Genomic DNA, 6,401 nt, shown 5'->3' with positions numbered 1-6,401 from the left:
AGAATTATTCCTGATCTGGGTGCATCTCTTGTTTGCAGGCAAATCTTCTAAATTCTGCCTCACCCAATTCAAATTTAGAAGTCCTTGCTCTGGTGCAAATATGTTGTGCATTTACTAATTCCTACTAAGTGCAGATGAGATTAGCTAAATCTTGCAAGATGAGGCAGGGAGCGAGCTGTCTCTGCAGGATCTTAAGCACTCAGGAGAAGAGGTAATGCCCAACTACCTGCAGTGGAGATATTTGTATGCATCAAACCTGGGACCTCAAGTGACCTATTTAGCTGCATTTAATGTGCAACTTCAGAAGTACAAGAACTTCAGAGAGGAGTAAATTTTGCTAGCAGTCTGTTTCTGCAAGAAGGAAACTTCAGGCTTCTGGCTAATAGGGTAAATCCTTGAATATCATCACGTTGGGGTGGGGTTTTGTTTGTTTGCTTGTTTGTAAAAAGCCAGGTTACACTTGAAAAATGTTTTCAAAGAATGTAAAGGCTGATGATGGGAGTAGCTCCAGCTGACCTCCTTCCCCAGCACTCCCCACCCAGCTCTTGCCTTTACCGTTGATTGCCTTTGGTACTTGCTCAAGATACTATTTAAAAGTCAAGCACGTTGTTCCTGTTGATTTTCAGATTCCCTCTGTAGCGAATGCACAGCGATAGGCAAGTCCAGAAAGCAACAGATCCCATCTTTCATTGACACTAATATTAGGATGAAACAAAATGCTTCGTGGAGGGACTGACCATTCTCTGCTGCAGCAGAGAGAGCCGGTATACTGACAGACTCAGCTGAATGGCATGAACCCCTGAAAGGAGTTTAGGATTGTATTTATCATCAAGAACTCCATGCACTCCTTGATCTGGCATTTTCTCTCTCAGCCTTTATCATCATACAAATGACTTTCAGACAAAGCACAGTCTCTCACACAAATATAAGCCCTCTGAGTCCTCAGACGTGGATACATGGAAGTTCCCAAGACATCTGCCCCACCAAACAAGGTTTGCAGTCTTTGCAGGGCATCAAAGTTAAAACATACATTGTTTCACTATGACTTGTGCATCTAAGGCAGATCCATCCAAGTCCAGTCAGTCTTGTATGGTGTAAACGAGGCAAAATGCAGCTGGACTGATTCAGCCTGCCTAAGAGGAGCTGAGCATCCCTCTGTCTTTGCAACCACATCAGTGTACTGATGGAAATAGCCCCAATTCTTTCTCATACTCTTGCCATTCCAGTCCAGTCCTTGCTGTCCTTCTCCTGCAAGAGCATACAGGGAATTTGGAGGATTTGAGGTTCTAGCCCAGGCTCTTGTCTTTATGCTTCTTTCTCCCTCCATGTAGGAGGGCATGTACTGCTTATGGACTTTTTTTTTTTTTTTTACCACATTTTATCTGCACAGCCAGGTACTACTGGATTTAAGCAAACGGCAGAGGGGATGGAAAGCCAATGTGTTTCTCTGCATCAACTGAAGTGTAGCAAAGAAAAGTTTCTGGGAGGTCAAGCTATACATGTTTACATGCATGTTCACTAAGAGTAGGGATGCTCTCAAGTAAATAAGTAAAATAAAGTAAGAGTGGGTACAGAGTTGTTGCACCGCTTTGTGCAATCTTGGGGCAGACAACCAACCCCCTTTCTTTTGCTATGGTTTTTCCAGGTCTTCACTGATGAGAATGAAATCTGCAGACTGCATGAAAGCAAGGTCTTGGAGTAGCTCTCTGAAGAGAACATCATAGATATTCAGAAAGCAGGAGGTACCCTTCTCTTCTTGGAGGGTCTCGCTCACTCTTGGATCCCAATCTCTGGGGGAGAGGTTGCCTTAACATTGTACCCTGCATATAGCGTCTCACCTTAGCACCACTATAACATTTTTGGCAAGTGTCTTGTATGCCTGGCCAGGGACTTACCTCTTTGTTCCTGCCTGCATGTCATTTGGTCACTCTACTGTCATTTTGTCTCCTTGTGCTACCCTTTGGGCTCTTCCTTCATTGGAAGCCCATTCCCTTTTTCTGTGTGGGTAGCAGCTTTCCTTAAGGCATTTGTAGTAACATATTTTCATTCATTCCCTCACCCATAAGCTCCCTTTTTTGCAAGGATTTTCATGGTGTCTCTTGCTGGGCATTTTATTAAGAACCAAGAGTTTTATACTACTCAGTCTTTTTCCACAACACGCAGTACCAGGCCAGGCTTTGCATCTGGTTCCACACTATCTTCTCTATGCACACTGGACTGGAAGGGAAGGTGCCATGGTCTTCAGCAGGGCAGAGTACATGTTCCTTGGGGTGCTTGACCACGAGCGCATACGAGATCCAAAGGGAGTCATGCCAAGGTAAATATCCTACCTCGGGCCTGCAGCCAATGTATTGAAGTAAGTCCTTATTTCTGGACAGAGCCAGGAGAAGCAGTGGGGCTTCTGCCTTGGAGCACAGCTCCCCAAAGTGCAGTCAAGAGCCTTAGCTGAGAGAGGGATTTCCTTTGATACTGAGGCACATTGAATGCTCTTTGCTTAATTTCCTGGGATGGCCACAGGACTTTGAGACCTATGGAAATAAAATGGGGAATCCTATCACCTGACAGGACTTCTCAAGTCTCTTCTTTGGTGGAGCTGTGTTTATTGTGACCCTACAGGAGCTGGACAGGGTCTTGGGACCACAAGGAGCTCCCAAGCAACACATCAGGCCTCAGCACGCAGTTGCAGCTAAGACCAAGCTGATGGTGAACCGTAGAGTGATAGAAGCCATGTTTCCTACATATTTCTGTCATGTTGTCCCTCTCTCCAGCTTTTGTTATCTCAGCTTTTTCCACTGCTCCAAGACCAGCCCCATGACACGTATAGCCAGCCAAGGGGCTATCAGTGCTGGCTGGCCAGCTGGTGCAGACACTGACTAGCAGCAGGCCACCACAGCAAAGACCCACTCTGCTTTTGCTCAGTCAGAATGCTCACTGGGTCTTTCTCCACCAGCTGTTGATTCTTACAAAACTTAACATGGAACTGTAAGCTTCCCACTACCCCATCAATTGTGGCTGATACCCACCAGTACATCTAGAAGGGACGAGGGAGGACTGCCAGACAGACAACCAGCTCAGCCATGGATATGTCATTTCTGGAGGATGGCATGTCATGCTGCCGACTGCCACCATTCCTGAGGCTTTGCACTGGCCTGGCTGGCTCTCCCACAGTGCCCCAGTGCTGCCCAAAATAGCCTCTTCTGTTTCAGTCAGGCTTTCCTCCCTGACCACATGCCCTCAATGACAAAAATTACTCCAAAATTAGTTTCTCCCTTAGCATTTTGATACGATGCAACATCTGATTAAAATTACTTCAGGGTTACCCTCATAGCCTTGTCACAGGCAGGTGGACTTCAAGAAAAACCCTCCTCTGCTTGGTGCAAGCATCACAATCTGGCTCAAAGGCAGCAGCAGCAGTTTCTCAGCACCGCAAATTTCAAATTTCTGGCAAATGCCAACATCGTAACAGCATCAGCCTCACCACCACAGCAGGCACCGTCTGCCTCTGCACAAGGAGGTGTCACCTTCACTGCCACCCTGAGCACTTCCAGAAGCCAGGGATGGAGACCTCCCCCCAACCATGCTGACCAGTGCTCCTGGCCGGGCAGGGGCTCCAGTCGAGTATAGAGGTGCAGGGAGCTGGAGTCCCTTCACTCCTTGGCAGAAACAGGGGATGGCAGCTGGTGTGGTAGGGGATAGAAGGTAGCAGGTAGGGGCTGCTGATTTGGGAGAGGGCACAAGGTGTGGGATGGAGTGGCCCATGGCAGCAGCCCCAGCGTGGCTCCCTGGGCAGCGCTGTTACATCAGCCACTCCACCAGTTTACAACACTCGCCCTTGAGCCTTGGCCCTGCAGGCTGCTGCGGTGTGGACACATTACACAACACCCCCTGGCCCCACTCCTCTTCCCCACCGAGGCTGCTGGGAGGCTGAGCTGTCACAGCAGCCTGCCAATTTCCGACAAGCAGAAGATGCTCCATCCACCCCTGCCTCTGGCAGGGCACCAGAGGAGGTGGCAAGACAAGGAAGAGTCCCCACGGACCTACTCAAGCTTGCTGGTAGAGGTGGCTCTTGAGGCACTGTGGTGGGGGAAGGAGGGCTGCCCCACAGGAGGGACGAGGAAGCTCTGCCTCCCCTCCTGCAGCAAGCCAATGAGGCTACACCCCAGGCGTGCGGGAGCCACCATGTCCTGGGGAGAGCGGGACCCTCCTTCCAGAGCTGTCTGTCATGGATGGGACTCTTTCTGCAACACTCCCCCAGGGAGTAACGCCCCTGGAGCCTCTTCCCTGTGCTAGCAAGCAAGTTCTTCATCTCTCAGCAAGATGAGTGGGGGGGAAAGCTGTGAGGAAATCGCAAAGACCATTGTGCAAATGGCTAGGACAAAGCTAAATATAGCCACTATCTCAGCTCCCCAAAGATAACAGCCTGTGTCCACAGCCCGCCACAATGCCCTGCCCTGACTTCCACCTACCTTTGCTTCGGGAGCAAACACTAAGCAGCAGTTGTGAAACACCCTGCCCCGCTCATGGCAAACAGGACTTGAGTTACAGGGCAGAAATGCACCCTAAGCCACCTTGCATGCATTCCTTCCCCGGCGCTGGGGGGCCAAATCCCACACAGCTCAGAGGCTAACCAACATATCCCTCAGCACCTCCGTGGAGCTGAGCAGCCAACAATGCAGAGGAGAAACCTGCAGCAGAGCAGAACAAGTCTAAGCCAGGTCGGGCCTTCCCAGTTTTTGGGCTCGTCCTATTAAACTCATCAGTTCCGCTCGAATCTGTCTGGTGTCCCAAGATCAGCGACACTGAGCCAGGCTGTGGTGGTCCTACCTGGAGAAGGGGAAGCAGCAGTGGAGAGGGCCCATGGGCCATGACCACCTTATCAGGTCTCTTGTCTATTGCTCCTGGGCAAATCTGAACATGTGTCCCCTCCTCCCTGCTGTAAACCTTGTCACTAAGGAGCACTGCAGAAATCCCACCATACCCTCAGCACATCAAATATTACTGTAAGTCTGCAAAACCCCTGCAGTGGGTACATCCTTCAGCTCTCTCCCCAACTTTAAATGTTAGCACTGCCTCTATCTAAAAAGGGTTTATAAAACAAAAAACAATGTGGGTTTTTTCCCTTAACAAAACCCTTTTGCCTTGCAGAGTAATAAGTTTACGAAATGGCAGCTTCCAGCAGGAAGTCTCTGGCTTTAACAATAGCTGTATGTGTTTCCACAAGTTAATTGAAAACAAATGTTGACACTTCAATCCTTCTTTTATGCTCTGTAAGGGAGGCAAAAGAGCAGCATTGCTCGCAGCTGTGCAGTTAGAGGCCAGATGTGGCACAGAAAGAGGCAAATACTGTTATCCCCACTGCTACCATGGGGAGAAGGTAGATGAACCATACCCACATTGCAGCAGGCTTTACAGCCTCCACTGCTTGCCCACGGAGGCAGCATTTGTTCCCCAAGCCATTTCCCTTCCAGGGCGGCCAGCTCCCTGCACACTGTTCACACCATTGAGGACATTGGGTTCTGGGCTGAAGCGGACTCAGGAGCAGCCCCAGGGAGCAGAGATGGGAACTGGTGGCAGGAGAGCAGGTGGGAAGACCCCTTGGCCCAGCCAGCCCTGCAAAGACCCCAGGGTCTACGACAGAACATCAACTCACCTGGCAGATATTTTCAGGGTGTTGTAAACATCTACCCAGGTCTGCACGTGTGCCCAGACAGGGACTCCCGTGGGGCAGGTCTCTGTGCCAGCTGGGCCCCACAGGTGTTTTTTCCTACTGGCAAGTCACCTCTATGAGAAAGTAATTTTTTCCACTCCACACCGTAATTATTGTCTGGAAAGAACATTGTGGAGTAACCCCTGGAGATTCCTGCCCAGCGTCAGCACAGACCCCCAGCCCAGAGCTGCAGTCACAAGATGCGGATGTGTAAGTAAACCTCCTCCCCACCCATCCCTGAGCACCCTGGGCCAGCTCAGCTGAGAAGATCAGTGCCCCAGAAAGACTTTCCTGCCTCAAGAACATGTTTCTGTAGGTTTAGCCCTTATCTGCTTGTTTGCGACATCCGCAATGCCCCGTTCTGGACAGGTAGGGACGGGCACCATGGCACAGGAGCCACACGTCACCGCATGATAGAGAGGGACTGGGAGCGTCCAAGGCCTGACACATGGCTCGTACCTTCTGCCAGGGCAAGCCAGCCCTGCTCAGGGGAAGGCAGAGGGGCTCACTTAGCAAGGTCCCTCAGGTTTGAACGGTTTCTCCAAGCCTGGAAGCAGCCAGGCCCACCCTCCCGGGCTGGTGGAGCCCAACCAGGCCAGCGCAGGCCGGCAGCGTGCCACAGGCAGCGCGGGGCTCCTCGGCCTACCGCTCCGCTCACCCTGCTGCCACCCGCCCCACAGAGCACCCCGAGGGC

Source organism: Athene cunicularia (genome assembly GCF_003259725.1).
Source record: "Athene cunicularia isolate RWA chromosome 4 unlocalized genomic scaffold, athCun1 chr4_part2, whole genome shotgun sequence".
NCBI lineage: Eukaryota > Metazoa > Chordata > Aves > Strigiformes > Strigidae > Athene > Athene cunicularia.
The sequence above is the reverse complement of the archived record's forward strand: the minus strand, read 5'-3'. Positions refer to the sequence as shown.